This window comes from Tamandua tetradactyla, chromosome 10 (assembly GCF_023851605.1).
Source record: "Tamandua tetradactyla isolate mTamTet1 chromosome 10, mTamTet1.pri, whole genome shotgun sequence".
NCBI classification, from domain to species: domain Eukaryota; kingdom Metazoa; phylum Chordata; class Mammalia; order Pilosa; family Myrmecophagidae; genus Tamandua; species Tamandua tetradactyla.
Window position 1 is genome coordinate 42,385,521 of NC_135336.1, and position 17,750 is coordinate 42,403,270.

General features: G+C 37.1%; 1 pseudogene; it reads right to left on the reverse strand.

Moving 5' to 3' along the window:
* Positions 1-12,309: 12,309 nt before the first annotated feature.
* On the reverse strand, positions 12,310-15,135 carry LOC143647885 (liprin-beta-2-like; annotated as a pseudogene).
* Between the last annotated feature and the right edge of the window lie 2,615 nt (positions 15,136-17,750).

Consider the following 17,750-nt stretch of genomic DNA (forward strand, 5'->3'; position numbering starts at 1 on the left):
TCAAGTATATCATGGTTTACTTTCTGAGTCTCTTGTTGATGAATATTTTGTTGTTCACATGCTTTTTTATTTTCTAACAAAATTGAATGCTTTGATGAATAACATTGTGCATGTTTTCTTAAGGATATATTGTGTGAAAGTTTCACAAGGATATATATACCTACAGGTGAAATTTCTGATCTTATATATGTACATATGAGAGATGTCATTACATTGCACTCTGAAGAGTTTGAAGCAATTTACCCTCCAACTAGTGGTGCATGAGTTTTCACATTTTTCTATACTTTGTCAATACTTGGTATTATTGAATATTCATTATCTAGCCAAAAAGTGCTTTCTGTTTGTTTTAACTGGCATTTCCTTAAGGAAGATTGAGCAGGTTTTCATATATTTTTTGATTATTAGAGTTTCCTCTTCTGTGAATTATTTTTTTATAACCTTTGTCAATTTTTTTCTATTTCCTCATTTTTTACAATTTGAATTGCATTCTTTACATATTTTGGTTACTAATTATTTTTCTGTCATATATTTCATATATTGTTCAAATAGTGTCTGTGTCTTGAAGTTTCAGTTTTTTTTTTTTTTTAAGAAATCCCATTTTTTAACTTGCGGCCATAAATACATGCTATATTTTGTTCTAACAGTTTTGAAATTGATTTTTCACTTTGGGGTCTTTGCCCAACTGGAATTTAGTTTTGCGTTTGGTGTGAAGTAAGGATTGTATTTCATTTTAAAAATATAGATACCCAATTGTTTTACCCAGTTATCTGAAGTAAATGGGCACTTTGGTTCTAAGATCACTGAGCTTCTTCCGAATGGCCTCGCCTCCTTCTTTACTCCTCTGTTCTTTCATCTTCTCCTCCAAATTTGCCTGGGAAGCATGGAACTCAGACCCACATTTCAAGGCAAGGGTTCTCTCGATGCATACTAACATTTCTAAAACTGATAGTTTTCTTCTTATAGCCATGGACAAAAAATTATAGTTCTCAGATTCTCTAATCTGAGATATGGTTCCTTGTAGTAATAGATAAAGTCACTTCATCTCTCTAAGAATAAGTTTTTTAACTGTTTAATGCAGGGACTGAATTGGTCAATTTCCAAAACTGCAATCACATGGTTCTGAAACCATTTCAGGTTAAGTTTATATGATGCCGTGGATCACTTGCCCTCATTTTTCCCCTTAGTCTTTTTAGAGCAAATCTCCCTTTACAGCAGTAGAAGTTCTTAGCCATGACTAAAACAAAATTACCTGAAGAACTTTTATTTAAACGTTCTGTTGCCTGGTTCACATCCCACTCAAGAAGCACTTGAACTATAGGAAAGGATGTAGGGGGAAATTTGAGTATCTTTTTTTCTATCTTGTAATTTAGACAGATAATTTTAATGCATAGAGAAAACTGACAAGCATTGATTTATAAGGTACTGATTTTTTATATACTCTGTGTTAGCTTTCTGAAAAATAAGAAAACGCAAAAACACTGATCCAATATGCAGCATCAATATTTTTTTTCACAGATTGATTCATTTTATGAATCCCTGCATTTGATTCATATTACTCTTTTTTCTTCTTTTACACTAAATAGTGCAAATCCTATATCTCTAATTTCCTCTGCTTCTCCTTGGTATTATCTTTAAAATCTTATTGAACCCAGAGAACATGTCCCTTGTTTTTCTTTAAAACAAAGACTTCACTATTTATTTACTCTTTAGCACCATGAAAATGTCTGAATAATTTTCATTCTGATCACACATGTACTTTTGGTTCATAATTTTGAAACATTACTCTTTTAACAACCTAAACTTCCACACTCATACTCTTCCCTAAACTATTCTGCAGGAATCTGAAGTTCCTATCCTACTAGAAATAGTAACAATTTTCAATTTATTTTTTATTGGAGGAATAGTAAGGGAATGATTATTTTCAAAAATTTAATCTGGCATATTAGAGAAGGTAGATTAGAGGGGAGAAAATTTCTTTCTTTACCTTTAAATGATGATTCAAGGGGAATGAGTAGTTTACTTTGTGGAGTAATCAAATATCAGAGCACTCTGTTCGTGATGCTAAGGTCCTGGGTGCTTCTGATGTCACAGGAAGTGATGGAGCTGAGCTGAAGAGAAAGCAGCAAATAGAAAGAAGAAGCAATAGGTGTGAGGTGAGTTCTTCCCTTTATATGATGTCAGAATAAATGCCCTATTTTTTTTTTTTACTATTATTTTCTTAGGTCAGAAGGATTCCTCATCTCTTTGCTATAGTTGCAAAGAGATGGTCTTCCATTTTTGATCATCTGGCTTTCTCTGGTGAGTGTAACGAAGCACGAAATGATATTATGATGCCTGATCTTTAATCTTAATTCTTGACTCATCAATGGCTTCTTTTTGTTGCCTTCTGTTTAAAGCTCCCCAAAAGCAATGCATAAGAGGGAAAAATACAACTTATGGGGTCAAATATGGTGTCTTCTCTGTAGGATTGAATGCTGTCTTTCCTACAATTGCTCCTTCCCCCAAAGCTTGGCAGGTGGTTAGGGGCTCCTCATCTTGCGTTCTGCCTCATGCAGGCTGTCTATTTGGCTCTTCCTTCTGCTCAGTCAGACATATCAGCAGAGACAATGGCCTAACAGATGCTGATATTCAGCCTGGATCAGCCTATGTTGATTTTATGCTTATTAGTTTGAGCTAGTCACAGCCAGCTGGTTGCTGTTTGCCTTGACTGAGCAGTAGAAATACACACAACGGCAACGGCCCCTTGTGTACATACATACCCAGGTGCTGGCAGCAGTAGCAACAATCCCTCCCAAAGCATGAGGGGTATTTTTGGATTATTTATGTGTGGGTTTTTTTTTTTAATCTCTGAACAGGCACAAAGAGGAAAGAACTAGGGCCCTGTTTATGAGACATCTTTATTAAAAACAATCCTGGTATTGGCTCTGTGGTAACAGGAAAAAGAAGCTAAAGTTTAGCTTTGTTTGCTTATTCGTTTCCTCTTGCTAGCGGTGAGAAGACGGTATAGATTTATAAACACCCATAAGCAAGCTGCCTTTTAAGCGTCACAGATGAAATGTTTCCTGGGTAGCCGGGTGTCACCCTGTCAGTGCGTCAGTGTTCACAACTTACTCTTTTATTGGTCCCAGGAGTCAAATGTTTTGAACTGGCCGGTAAGCCCCGTGAGCTTGCTGAGACCTGCCCCACTTTGAAGATAGGAAGCTGTCTGAGTGCCGTAGGTATTGTCCGACCTAAAATAGAAGAAAAACGGAAAGTCCTTTTCAGAATTGCAATTTAGTTTTTATGGTCTAGCTGATGCTCTTGCCTTGATTTATAGAATACTAAAATAATTTGTTTAAAAATCGTTTACTTGGCTCATAATATGATTTCTTCTTCCTGTGGCCATCCCCTTCCATTAACAATTTTTCTATATATTCTCTCCCCACAACTGCTTACTCTTTCTTCTGCCTGTTTATATTGAATAAACAATAGCATTTTTTAAAGCAAGTACATGTGATTATTCTCCTTGCATTCATATTACGATGAGATCATATAAAAAAAGATATTGGTGAGGACGAGCATAAGACTTAGACCTGTTATTTTATTGCTATTAGATATACTCTAGCACATGAAACAATATTTGCTTTCAGTTCCAGTTTAGGAAAAATGTAAAGTAGAGATTATTAAAGTATTAATGATTAAAAATGTCCTTGTTCTACATTTGGAAATTTGTTATACTTTTCAAATTTGTGGCTGTCCTATAAATATGAAGAATAACAAATACGTTTGACCTCAGAAACAAGATTTTTGAATAGGGCAACAGACTAGAAAAATGGGTTCAAATAAATAAGACATCATAATTATAAATGTGAAGTCAATCACTTGGATTCAGAAAAAAATTAATTGTGCAGTTTCAGCATTGGAAAGATCTGGAGTAAGAGGAAGTTAGAGAAAAAATAAGAAATATGTGGTGAAAGTGGTACCACTTTCCATTCCTTTTTCCAGGGTGAAGATTTTTAATAGTCATAACTTTCTTTCTTGTGAAACCAGTATATAATTTTAGACACTGCTGAACAGGAGAGCTAGCAATTGATTGGAGTTGGCGCTGGAGTTAAAACATTGACCCACTGGTTTTGGACATGGGGCCCTGCTCCTGGTGGAACTAGGTCCAAGGAAATGATCTGTGTGACTCTAGTAAAATTGTTTTCCCCTCTAGTTTGCAACTACTATTTTCTCATTTGTGAAAATGGGGTTTGGACTAGGTTTCTAAAATTGTTTTTAGCTCTAATACTCTATTTTTTTTTTGATTTGATGAGTAAAACAAATACAAAACGGTGATGTGCTGGATTTAATGTAATCAGTGCAATCTACAGCTAAATCAGACAAAGTGATACAAGATTTCTGAAACAAAATGCTGATAAGCCTGTATCTGGATTTTTGTATTATTTCCTAATCATTATGTTAGAAGAATGACATTAGTGAGTTGAGGTTGTACAGAATCATAAAGGGTTTGGAAAAAAATAATATGTGAAACAATTGAATATGTTTTTCCCACAAACAAATCAGGGGGTATAAGTATATTTCAAATATGAGTGTCTATTAGGTAAAAGAGACTCTAGATTTCTTTTGAAAATATAATTGTGACTAATGTTTCCAGCGAGCAGGTTTGAGTCACTTTAATGGATTTCTTTCCCATGTTATAAAAAACTATCCAAGAAAAGAAGGCTACCTTGTGAGCTCACAGGTATGGAAGATTGACTACGAGCCAGGCAATGTCCTCTGAGATAGGCACAATTCTGATCTCTGTTTCAAAAATGAGGAAATGTGGGCCAAAGAGATTGATTAATTTGCCCAACATTTCAAAGGTACATTTAGTAAGTTGTCTAGGGTTGTGAAAGGAGGCAAGCGTAGGACTTACCACAAAACAATACTGTTCATGCTCAAAGTGATTGTCGATTTGATACTCATCTCCAGGGATACTGAAGAGGCAAGTGGGAAGTTTAATGTATGATATCCCACTCTACAATTAACACTAAATTGGAATTGTCCATATTTCACCCTTTCGAGTTTATGCAAATATGTTAATTGGAAAGACTTTAAAATTGCAAGTCATTTCAGTTTGTTTTCTTGATGTTCTACGTTAGTTTTATTAGTACAGTTGTTGAAAGTAACTCAAACTATATACATAGTTGCAATGATGACATAAAGGTAAAATTACCTAAGTTTTATACATGTTTTCTCCTGTTTGATGACTTTTGATAATCTTAGCTAGAAAAATCAAGCTTTGGTAATTTTAGAAATGGAGGTAAATAAGGAACAAAATTTATTTTTTAAAAAGATAGGTCATTGCCTTCTTGAAGAAATCTAACAAATATCCCTTTCTATAAAAATGCATTAGTACTGCTCATGGAATTCAAAGCTTGAAACAACTTCTGATTTTTGTAGCAACTCTGTCTAGGGAAAATGTAATTTTATTTACTATTCCTCATTCATTCTGGGTCTTTTAGAATGATATGCATTGTCCGCAGCCGTCTCGTTCGGCTTCTGATCCCCGGCCGGCGAAGGGAACAGGAGGGGAGAAAGAGACAGGCGCAGGCAAACCGACTCGAGTGATAAACACGGGTTCGAGGCACGCAACGGTTGTGAGCACAGACCTTTACTGGAGTTAAGCTTGCATTCTCTGTTACAGGTTCCACGCGGGCCTAAGCACCCCGCGGGGGAGCAACCTCTATGCGGCCGTCAGGTACGGCTCCCTGCGGGTCGTCTCCCCTCCTCGTCTGGGTAACGCCTTTATATACAAAATCCAAACCCAATGGGCTAACGCCACGTATACAAGGGTGATTGGTAGACAGGGCAGGCGGGCGCGTACGTCATACGCGGAGGCAGGATGCGGGCGCCATCTTGGCTCACTCGATGGGCGGGGGGAACTCTAGGGCAGGCTGCGGCGTGTCCACTAGGCCCGACCCGGGAGGCGGCTCTCCACAATGCATTTCATTTTATGTCATTTTTTTATTTCCTAATCAATTTAATTAATAACTCAATGATTATTAGTAAGATGATTATTGCAACAATTCAAAAATTAATCCAGAGGATGATAGAGATTTTTATTCTATAATCAGGTGAGTCTGTGACTATTGGTGCTATAATTCTTTTTCTCAACCCTTTTATCTCTCTTGGATCATCAACAAGCCTCCATGACCTCTGTGGATGAAGCTGGGGTCCTGAGCCTCATTCATCAAACTGCTTCTTTGGTTGCTACTGAGTCTTTAGAGTAGCTTTCTGGCATCTTTCCAACAGAAGTGAGGCCAGTGTTATTTATTTATTTGTTTCTTAATATTCCCCTTTGCTTTGAAGTTGTCTCTTATTCTTTGTTCCTTGGCATTGTAAACTTTTCATGGGCATGGGCATGTTCTTCTTGATTTTAATTTACATGTATATATATATATATATATATGCATATTCTATGTCCATGTGTCCATTCAGATGACTTTAGTTCACAAATTGAAATGTATTATTTATTATGTAAATCTTACCAACATTTTCTCTCCTAACAATTGATCAATAAAAGGTGAAGGATATTTGGTTTCTCCTCAGTCAAGATAACATTAAGCTTAGTTGATATATGAGTTTGGTGATAACATTGGCCTCTAAGACTGCTGAGCGAAATGAAAGGTTGAAATGATATAAATGAATGCTGCTGTTGGAGAAGTAACATTATCACTTCTATTACTTTGCACTAAAGAAGTTTATTAGAAAAACTAGCTAGAGTGATTGAGTTTTCTCTGTGAAACTCATCCTTTATTCATTAAGTTAATTAAATACTAAAACCCTCTTGGCAATGTTTTCATAGTTAAACTCCATGCCTTGCAGAGTTATTGGTATATAGTAAATGTTCATTAATTGAGTGGAATGAATTAATGAATAAACAAGTTAATTTATAAGAAGGTGTAACATCATAACATGGCCACTGTTTAACCCAGTTGGCATACAACAGAAAGTACAGCCTCTGAAAAAAATAGAACAGGAAAAGCACATAATATATTGGGATTTCAATATGTTTTTCTGATGCCAAATTATAAATGTTTAATTACGCTTGAAAATAAAAATGTCTCTGGCTCTAAACAAATATATTAGCATGTTAAGAAAATGGAAAAAATAAAATTTTATCAGGTACTCTTAGTTGGGTATATAGTCTTATTTACCACCCATAGTTCTTATTCAATAAATAAATGTTTTGTGATAGATTAGGTGATCATCAATCTTATTTGAACCTTAAATTTCCATGGTTTGGTAATTTTATGATATATATTTTTCCAGTTAAAAGATGAAAGTAGTGTTAGTAAAGGGGAAGCATGTTACAGATGGAAACCTAGGAATCTATAGTCATAAATCTCAGGGTCAACAAATCATCAGAATTTAGATCTTTACAAGATTTTGGTACCCCTTAAATCCAAATCCTTTAATTGTCAAGTAAGGAAAATGTGGTTTCTACGTATTCAATACACTACTATTGATAAAGAGAGTGAGATGGTGGTAGAAAAACACTTAGAACTTTGTTTTCCTAGAACTGAGATTATCATTATTTCTTTTAATTAGCTTAATGCCTTCCACAGATATTACACTGATTGTTACAAGTTCAGTTTAACAGATTGTCTTAGATTTTGTTTTTCTTAAATCTGTCAGGGATAGATTTATTAGTCTAAATAGACTTGTATTAGTCCAAAATAGACTTGGACAAGACTAATAGACTTGTATTAGTCCAAAATAGCTAGTGGCTTGTGAGTTCAGTAATTCTTGGGTTGAGTGATGTATGGTAGCATGTAAAAATTACAGTAAATCTACTTTGCATCTGCTTGCTTTGCACCTATACAGCTCCTCTATGGTGCCCTTGAATAGCATCCAATTTCAGCCAACATCAAGACTATCCCCTACCTCATGTTTGTATAAAGGTACTAACTACTGTCTTCATATCAGGTTTGTTTCATATTCAGTTTTCAGCGGCTAATTTGGGAGATGGTAAATAAAAGCTTAACTGTGTTCCCGTAGACATATTAATTGCCCATTAATAATTTTCTTTCCCCCTTCTGACCCAATTAAGCAACCAAATACAGTCTCTGATACCTGCTCTAAGTTCATGCTGGAGGTCTCAGAGCCCCAGGCAGAAGTGAAAATGATTAGTTATTTGCAAAGAAAGGAGAATCCATGGGGACTATTTGATACTACTTATTGACATCTCTAGTATGCGATACAGCAAATGCCTAAGTATATTAAATCTCTCTTTTCTCCCTAATATTTTCTTAAATTTTCTTGGGTTGTAGTGCTCAACTACTTCAAATAATTCTGCTTCTTTTTATGTTTTACATAATTGTGCCCTTTTTTTTTCTAGCCTATTTTAATCTCATTCCCTGAGCAAGTGTCTGCCCTTAATTTTAATATTATTTCTATTATTTTATCTTTATTTTTTATATTTTTATTTCTTTAAAGGAACATTTTTGCATTTTTCTCCCTTTCTTATGTATTTATCTTTATTTTGGAATTGGTATCTAACATTCTTTGATAACACATCCTTTAAGAACCAAAATCTAACTTTTCAACTTTTCAAGATAGAGATATTATTTGAAGTTGGTTCCCAAGAGACCACTGGAGCTGCCAACTTTTCTTACAGGCCAAAATAGGTAAGTTTTTATCTGGAAAGCAACCACATATTTACTTCGGGTTTGCAATAGAACACTTTTAATTTATATTCACTGAGACAATTGGAAGAGAATATGAAGATGAAACTGTAATATCACCAGGGGATTTACATTAGGGGATAAAACTAATCCTAGCAATTAGAAGGAACACACATGCACAAACACAAATATACAGATGCACACATTGGTTTCAAATGAAGATTCCAGAAAGTGTTGTTCTTTTTGGACCCCCTTCACTTATTTCCTTTTGGAGCTTCTTTGGTTCTATTCTAGTTCTCCAAATCTTATCTCCACTCAACTTCAGGTTCTTGGGAATGGAATTGCCTTCATGGTGGTGGAACTTAAAATGTGATAAAACATAAAAACTTACTGATTTGAAAACCACTTTCCAGTCTGGGTAGAAATTTACCAGGGTTTTAAAGTATCAGTTCAACTGGGAGAGAGAGAAAAAAAAAAAAAAGTGGAATGATAGCATAATGAAAGGAAAATGGAAGGGAAAATTCAGAGGAAAGAAGAAAGAATGTTTGTGAGTACTGTGGTAGTAGTCATTAGCAAGTAAATCAGCAATCAATTCAGCTTAAGTCCCAAAGCCTGTTAAATATTACTTGGTCAGATGTTAACATTTAGTCTTATAGCTCTTTAAGGACAGCTTGTAAATAGTATATTTATTAATTTTATCATAACTTTTCATGAACATCTCAGAAGAAAAGGAAAACATGAAACCACACAATACCAAAGGATTTAGTACAATTCCACTAATTAATGCGTCATAATAAATCTGAATGCTACAAAGATGAACCCTAGCTTTAGATTAAGAGAACAAGGGAATAATATTAATACAATATTTTTCTGGCTATGGGCTTTGAGGTGTGTGCGGGATTCACTTGGTTCACTGAAACAGGTTTCACCAGAATAGATGATCTGATTAGCCAAACCATTGCAAGAATGTTTGTCACTGTTTGTTGTTTCTTCTTTTTTTTTTCTAAGCTGTTATTTCTCCCAGCCTCTTTGCCTCTATCCAGTGTACTTTAACTCCCACGCCTCCTTGTGAAATATTTTGGATAATTTGAGTCTGGGAACTGAAGTTGTAAACTAAGTAATAACAATAAGATACTTATGGGCTAGATGTTGATTTTGCCACCGACTTGCTCTGTGAACTTTAATGAGTTATTTGATCTCTGCTTTCCTCCTTATCATAAAAAAGTGTGAAAAAACCTTCAATAAAAGCTGTGGTGTGCAAGCTCAATATTATATTCTATGTAAATATATATGTACACTCATGCATTTAATATAAAAATTCTTAATTTTTCTTCAAGTTTCTCATTACTTGAAGTTTTACATTCCTTTCTAGTTTGTTTAAATTCCCCAATTATTAGATTATTACCCACCCTTACCTGACCTTATCTAATTTGAGAAAGTATATGCTTTACAACCTTACTATTACCTTTCTTCTCAGTTCTTTAGCCTATATCTTTTTGCTAGATTATCTCAGTGCCTTCATTAATTTAAATACACATTTTATTAGAACGGATTTTTATTATTGAGTCATCATGTAGTGCGGACCTGTATAAAAAACTCATTATCCATAGAAGAGCACATCTGTGACAATGAAGAAAAAGCTTACCTTACAATGAAGTAGACCACATTGCTGCCTATTTGGTGTGCTTTGAATAGTGCACAAAAATCCAATTGCCTTTCAGATATAACTCCAGAGCCTGCACTGCCGTGGGAAAAAAAATGAAATAAAATTGCTGGGAATCTCATCTAACTTTTGCACAACCAAATTTAATCAATATACAAAAGCCAAGGAGTTGATGAAAAATATATCATATGTTAAAAATAGTTTATTAGTTTAAATCACATCAAGATAACTGTAGGTAAATAAGCCTAGAACAAAAGTAGACAAATCATTAAAAAAAAAATCCAGGTAGCAAATAAACATCTGGCAACAAGAGCAAACTATCTAGTAATCAAAGGCTTGCAAATTAAAACAATGAAAAGGTACCATTTAAAACCTGTTACATTAACAAACATAATACCCTATGCTAATCAGGTTGGAGTAAAACTGGTACGTTTATACATTAACCGGTAGCATTGTAAATTGCTACAAAACTTCTAAAAGCAGCATCACAATTCTGAAAATCTTGAAAATTATTCCCGCACATGGATTTCTGAAAACTTTTTTAATGAATTAAAAAAATAATACAGAAACAAAGCAAAACTTTTCATCTCTTTGATACTATTTGCAGCATTAAAAAGAATTGCCAAAATAGTGGAAAATGATTTCATTATCCAAAATCTTACAATTTCAACATTAAATGAGAAAAAAGAAGCAGTGTCCAAAATCATATGAACATGTATATATGTGGTCAAAGATTAAAAGGTAACACAGTTTGCAAAGGCGTTGTTGGTGAATTTGTGTGGGGATTATTATTTAATTGGTTTGTTTTCAAAAGTCTCTTTACTTACATAGCTTTAACAATAGTTTGGATAAATGGACATTTTTTATATGGAATGTTATTAAAATTGTTAACACTCCTAGGGGATATAATATACTAACATTTTAGCAGGAATATGTTGACAAGGAACTGAAATCAAGTTATGTGCAGGAGGGAGAATTGTTTAGGAAGAGAATAAATTTCAGAAAGAGTAAAGGGCTTTTGAAGGAAAATTGTTATGAATCAAATTCATAACTTTTCTACTTTGAAATTTAACTTAGTACTGAATAAAGGCCAAGTACTAATAATCTTTAATGTAGCCATAAAGTGAGTGAAATTCATCTTGTTGGTGCTAGTAGAGTTAATATTTTACCTAAGTGCCAAAGTTTTATCATTTAGTCCATTTTATCTCTATTTATTTCTACCTTTTTTCCTTCAAGTTATTCTTTCAGGTTACTTCAATATCAAAGAATGTTGTACACATTTTTAAAATATAAATACTACATTATAAACATTTTAAGCATGTTGTCTTTTTATTCTAAATATCCTTTATGATTTTATACACATTTATTTTATTTTTCCACTTAATGGATATCTGTTATAAATATATTTTAATTGCCATTTGAATTTTGAGTCTTGTTTTTTTTTCTATATATATATAAATAATGGTTTTATTGCCAGAAAAATACAAACACCTCTGTGTTAAGGCACAACACAATTATACTGTCACTGGCAAAAATCTCTGCTGCTTAACCTTTGATCTCAGTAGGACTGGTGGTCCACAGGCTGACAGGCACATGAGATTCTCCCTCAGCTGAAGTACAGGGAAGGCACCTGAGAGCAGAGCCTCTCGGGATTGTCCATGCTATTTAGACCTCTGTCCAAATTTATGTGTTACCACTGGTATTGAAGATGGATGTTAAGAATTACTAAAAAAACCAGTAAAAGCATCTCTTTTAGTGTTCTTCTTCCTGAGTTCACCTTTGGCAACAGTCCCCAAAGTCTGGGCCCTTAACAAAGGTGCAACTTTATATGCGGCCACTCTAAGGATTCAAGAAGAGAATGGCCCAGGGTTAAACAATAGCTGGAATGTTCTTTGCAAGCCATGCACATATGCAGGGGTGAAGTGCTGTTATATGGTGGCACACACGGTATGACTGTGAGCTCTTCGTGCACAGAGAGGGCAGGTGACAAGGGCATCAGCTCATCTGTCCCTCCTGGTCTAGCCCATCCAGTTCAGGGGCATCAAAGGTGCTGAGGCCTCAGTAGGCACTGTAGACCCCGTGACTGGGCCTGGCACTACCACTTGGCTATGCTGGCAAATGCAGTCCGTAGATTCATCAAACTTCTTTTTTCTTATGTTTCCAAAATGTGAAAATCCTAGTTTCCTTGACTGGACTTTGACTGTGGTGGTCAGTGTGTAAGCTGGTGAGACTGTTTTCTCTCACTTTTCCTGTTCAGCCTCCAGACCTATCAGGGCATTAAATTTTGTGGTTAGATGGCATCTGAGAAGCATCTTTTGTGGTGGGATATTAGGAAGTATAGCCAGCATATCTCCAGTGCAACATGGTTCCATGATCATGAGACCTCCACGGACACCACTCCCATGAAGGTTGGGTGCATACTCTGCCAGGTCCCCAGATTGCAACCACTCCACCCACTCTGTGGTTGGACCATTTCACAACTTCTGAAGGCAAAAGGTTACTCTCATCAGCCAGCCATTGGTGCAGGCAGTGTGGGTTGAACTTGTTGACATGTAGCACATAAATGCAACACTTGATGCTGAGATGATGTAGTTGGCTGGTGACTTTTAAGAAAAGTAGATCATTCACAGTTAGGTATGACAGAATTTACCCATTAACTCTGAATTCATGAAATTGGTCTTTGTATTGGGGTAAGCCAATATCATCAAGCCACTGTGTCACCCAAATGTGGTCTAGCAAGGCAGATTTCTCCTCCTGCTTGGTGCTGATGGCTTTCACTGCTAGAACCAGCTTCTTCCTGTGTAGAGGGTGCTTAATTCCTAGCTCCTTTTCCATATCCTGAGGAGTAGCTGTCAGTAATGTGTGGCCAGAAGCCACCCACTGCCTGGCAAAGATCACGTACTAACTCAGGCCAAAGTCCTCTAGCCATACACACACACACTCTGTGCTCCACTGGGCAAAGGGGGCATTGGAGTAACTTTTCTGACCCTTGGAGTCTATGGTTCTGGAGAGTCTTGGCCCTGCAGGCGTGCAAAGACTACCTCATTGGAACTCTGCCATCCCTAGTGCATCAGTGTTGAAATTTTCTGACTGAGTTCTTCAGATTTTTCCCCAGAATTTCTTGATGGCTTTGGGGCTCCGCTTACCATCTGGCATCAGTGGAGACTGGGGACCTGGCTTAGCTCCAGACGATGTGGATGAGAGGTCATTGGCCATGGCAGTGTTATCCCAGCTATTTTCTGTTTCTCTCAGCCTCAGCAGGTTATTTCCCACGGTGTCAGGCTAGGAGGCAGCTGGAGTGGATTTGGCAGCCTCTCCATTGGGCGTGCCTCCTGAAATCTTCTCAGGTAATGTGGGATATTTGTGCTCCACCAGCAAAGGGCTCTCCTTGGGTTTTACCACAGGGCAGAGCTGGTTCCCATTGATGTACTTTTCCATAGATTCACTTCTCAAGTCTTCCAGACTACAGGAGAGTGTTTTCTGAGCCTTGGTTTCCAATGATTTCTGTGGGAATGGAGGTGGCCCCACTGTAGAAGAGCTACATCTTGGGGGCATTTCTGGAATAAATAATTTTTCAGTGCCTTTATTTTCAGTGTTCCACTTTCTGGAACTTCCTTCCACTTCTTCTCTATTGATTGCAAGAGTTCTTTCTGAAGCCTCTTGAGTTGCCATCACAATTTCTTGCACCTTCTAGTACTGGTTTAATAGCCGAGTAAGCTCCTCTATCTGATGATCTTTATCTTCATTGGCAACAAGCAAAGTTTCCATCACCATTTTCAGACGTTGACTTTCTTGTTCTCTCTCTGTGTGGTCACTATGGGCCATGGGCTGGGAGAGTTGGCTGTGCAGGCATTCAATTTCTGCATCCTTCAGGGCACTTGCTCCTGCAGCTGGGCCACCTCAGCTTTTTGGCCTTCAATTTCCACTCATTCTGATTACACTCATTTTCCAACTCTTCCAGTTTGATTTTGAGGAGCCTGAGTTCCTGCAGTAGCTCCTCTGCTTTTTTCTTCTTCTCATCCTGTTCTCTCTGCTCCTTCTCCATGCCAACCAGCTTGAGTTTCAACTGACACTTCAGTCATCAGACTAAGCTTCTGGGTTTCAAGATATGTGTGACTTAGAAGCTTCTGTTGAAGCATCTCTTCAGCAGCATTGAGTTTCACCTGCTGTCCTTCCAGACACAATTCCATGTCCTGAATCTTCTCTCCTTGGGCCTCTACTTGGTTTGTGAGGACGCTCACCTATAATATGAGGGACTCCTTATCTCATAGATGTGCCAGGAGTTCCTGGTAGTTTTCATTGCTAGCAGCACGGTGGTAATTTACCTGGGACCTTAGCCAAGAGGGCCTCAGTAGAGCTCCAGACTCAGGGGTTCTTCACTTGACGTGTTGGGTCTGGTTTAGTTGTAGGCACAGCCTGCCAAGCACCTATATAAGATGGAATCCTTCTTCTGAATTTTATAAACTTGGGAGTAGAGGGTGGTGATGGTGTTAGTGGTGGTGGTAGTGCAAGAAGGCCATGTCCTCCTTCATGTGGAAGAGGCAAGCTGTCCTCAAACCACTCCTTTATGTAGGCAGCCACTGGGTCTGGGATTTGGTTCTGCAGGGCTTCTCTCTCCTGAGGATGCTCCAGCATCTCCAGGGCCAGCCTCAAGTCCTGGACAAGATGGAGAACGAGGAAAGGGTTTGTGTAGGAGGCAAGGGAAGACAGTCCAGGCTCACAGGTACCATCACTAATATCTGTCCCTGACTTAGTACCTGCTATGATCCCATCCATTTGCTCCAGGGCAGCTTTCGGGGCGTGACTAGCATCAGAAGCCATGACCCTGTTTGCCTACTTAGTCCTCTCCTCTTACTAGGTGCTGGGCCACAGTTCCTCTATGGGTGACTCAGGTACACATGCTGCTCCCGTGTCCCTCCCACCTTGGAACATGAGAGCAGAGAACCGAGCTGCAGGCCACTGACCCACAGACCAACTGACTGACCAACCAGTGGACCCACCGGCAGCGGCCGGGTCCGGCATCCACGTGAGGTGGACAGGGGGCCTTGAGAGGCATGTACCAGAGCGCCGGATCCCCCAACCCCCAGGACCTTCCCCTTAGTCTTACTTTCTTATGTGAATTAGATTTTCTTTCATTTATTTCTTCATTCACTTTCTTTCATTAATCACGAATAAGTTAACCAAGATGACAGCTTAGATGAGTTACAGATACTTCAGGAAGTTCATGTTCATATATTTTATCAAGTTCATTAATATAAGAAATGGCAGCTGGTGTTCTTAAGTCCCTGAATTATGATTGGCCAACTCAGTCGTCTCAATTAACTTGTCTAAAATAAAATCCTATGATTCTGCTCAGGGAGGTGGTCCATCATCTGCACTTAAATTTCTTGTAGTCACCACACCTGTGAAATTGTCTCCCTGCAAACTCAGCCTTTCTCAAGATAGTTTTTAGCACAAAATATTTTGGGGTATTCATTAATCTTTATTTTCTAGGTATTTACTTAGAAGCATTCTCCATAGCAACAAATATCTCTTGCAAGAACTTGAACAAAAGCACAGATTGTCTAATTTTCAAATGCATATTTTAAAAGTAAATACAATCAACAAAAACTCAGTGAAGCTGAACAGGTTGATTCATTGTTGTAAGGCTCTATCTTCACATGCGGCCATTATTCTACTTGAGACAGAGGAGCTTGACACTACTGAGGAGCATTTATCCATTTTTTAACATGAAAATGTGGGCTAGTCTAAATAATGTTTAAGTATTTAAATGTGTTTTCATGTAAATGACTCATCAGAAAAATTGGGGTGATAACAAAGACATAAAAAGGGAAATAATGAATTCTTTGGATTCCACAATTTGCGCAACACTTCATCTAATGCTTAAGAAAATTCCAAATAAGGAAAAATAAACATACTGTAATCAAGATATTAAGAAATAACAAATAATTAATTACTGAATCATTATATAAATGCCCTTCTTACTTTCTCATGTATTAAAATAGCCAGAAGGAAGTACTTGAAATTAATGAGCTGTGGTCCAGCCACCTTGATCTTTGATAATGATTATACAACGATATAGGATATGACTGTATAATTGTATATAATAATTGTATAATGATTGCATAAGTATCTTGTGATTGTAAAAACCTTGTAACTAGCCCCACTTGTACCCCCTTATCCTGTTTTCCAACTTGAGTCATGTTCACAAAATTCAGCCCCTAATGCTTATTAATGTAGGAACTTGAGTCAGTCCAGAAGTAACCCACCCCTACTCCTAAACTATCTTACTAGACAATGTCGAATCTATCCAAAATTGGCATGCCTGATGTGTAGCAGCTTAAACATTAACCTGTAAATGACCTATACCTTGTTATAATACTTAAAATCACACCCATCATTATGTTAAGGTCACCATTTTCTTACTCACAATCTGTGACTAAGCAGGTAATCTACCTGCACATGTTCAATAATTAGATCACCTTTTTCATCATCTCAATCCATTGTCCTCATTATCCTAAAACCTGCCCATCTTTTAATACTATAAAACTATTAGGGTTTTTGTACTTTGGGAAGATAGATGTTTAGGCTGATAGGCCATCTGATCTCCTGCTTCATACTTAGCTATAAGCTCTTGCTCTTCTTAAAACCCTTGTGTCTCAGGAATTGGCCATTTGAATAAATTGGGCAGAGAACCCCCCACTTTTAACTGGTGTCAATTCCAATTACTCATCAGACACAGACACCATCTGATCTCACTGTAACTGGGGGAAATGCAATCTTCTAGAATGACAGCACACAAGTTCTTTCAGGAAAACATAATCACACACCTTCGTTCCATAAATTTGCAATTCGTTGTCAAAATCTCTTTCTCCACACATATAAATATGCTTTTGTGTGTGTATTTGTGTGTTGTATTTGTATAATTTTCCAATCTGCTCTCTTCTTATTGAAGAAATATGATCCCACCATGTATTCACCCTTTTAGTTTTTATATTCCTCTCAAACTTTATATCCAATATATGAAAAAGTCAGTTTCTGGTTAGTTAGCCATCATTATATTCTTTGGGCTTTGGGACACAATCTAACAGTAGATACTCACTGGCTGCCAGAATGTGATAGGGCTTTAGAGATTAACTCTTACTTAACGGGTGAGAGAACTGAGATCTGTAGAAGCTAATTAATGAAGTCACATTGCTAGTGATTTCCATAGTTGTACTGGACACATTTCTAGAACCTAAGCTATATTAGTTAGGGTTCTCTAGAGAAACAGAATCAATAGGAAACACTCGCAAATACAAAATTTATGAAAGTGTCTCACATAACTGTGGGAATGCAGAGTCTAAAATCCACAGGGCAGGCTGTGAAGCAGATGATTCTGATGGAGGGTCTAGATGAACTCCACAGGAGAGGCTCACCAGCCGAAGCAGGAAGAG